Below are 1,332 nucleotides of genomic sequence, written 5' to 3' on the forward strand. Positions count from 1 at the left end.
TATTCACGCTTTTTTAGCGTAAACGTTATTATTTGGTTGGTTTTTAACATTCCAACCGTTTTGGCGCTTTATTTGGTTGTAAAAACCAGCATTGCGTGTAAGTATGGCCTTTTAATTTGCAATAAGTGCAAATTTTATGCTTTATAATTGCCGGAATATTATGGTTTTGCCGGCTAATTCGGGGTTGTTTTAAAATGGATAAAAGCCGTTTAATATCGTTGGAATTTTCAATATCGATAGTAATTTTCGACGGCATTTTAACGGTAATAAATTATATAATAAAATAAAGCGTTAAATAGTAAGTAATAAGCAATAAATATATATAATAAAGTAATGTAAGTTGTAAAAACAAAAAGAAAAGGAAAATAAAAGCGAAAGGAATCGTTAAATTTATAGGAATATTACAATTTCTAAAAAATTTTATTGCTTATTAATATAAAAAGGCATTTGTAATGCAAATTGTATTTTATTAATAATAAAACGTTTAAATTTATATTAATAATCCGGAAATTTTAGCAAATTTTAGCAATTTTTACCACTTTCCATGCGATTTTTTTTAATATTACAAACGTTTTTATTGATAATAATAAACTTTTAGCTATTTTTATTGCTTATTAATATAAAATACATTAGTAATATTACATTTATAATGTTATTAATATTGCAAATGCAATAATTTGTAAAAAATTACGTAAATGTATATTAATAATCCGGAAATTCCAGCAATTTCTAGCAATTTTTACCACTTTCCATGCATTTCTTTTTAACGTTATACATTATTATTTATTACAAATGCATTTAAATTAGCAAATAAATATTACAAATTATTTATATTGCTTATAAATACAAAAAAAAACATTATTAATATATAAAAATTTTTAGAATTTTTATTGCAAGTATAAATATACGTAAAGCTTCCCCGTAAGTTGCTATTTTTTTTTCCTTTTTTTTACACTACCAATTCCTATACTTACGCATTTATTATTACGTACTTTTTTACGTTACAACCTTTACCTTTACCTTTTTTTTATTACTTATCCTTTTTATTTAACATAAATAACATTACTTTATTAGCAAATAGCTTTACTTCCAATAATAATTCGGAATATATTACTATTACTAATAATTTTGGTAATAATACCAATAATAATACCGATAATGATACCGATAATAATTTTGGTAATAATACCGATAATAATGCCGATAATAACAATTATAAAATTTTTTTATATAATAACCCAAATTATACTTTACCGTTAAACGAAAAATGAAAAAAGCTATATTTTCCAAAATAACTTATTTACCCGTACTTTTTTACCGATTAATATAAAT

This window comes from Gaeumannomyces tritici, assembly GCF_000145635.1.
Source record: "Gaeumannomyces tritici R3-111a-1 unplaced genomic scaffold supercont2.21, whole genome shotgun sequence".
Classification (NCBI taxonomy): domain Eukaryota; kingdom Fungi; phylum Ascomycota; class Sordariomycetes; order Magnaporthales; family Magnaporthaceae; genus Gaeumannomyces; species Gaeumannomyces tritici.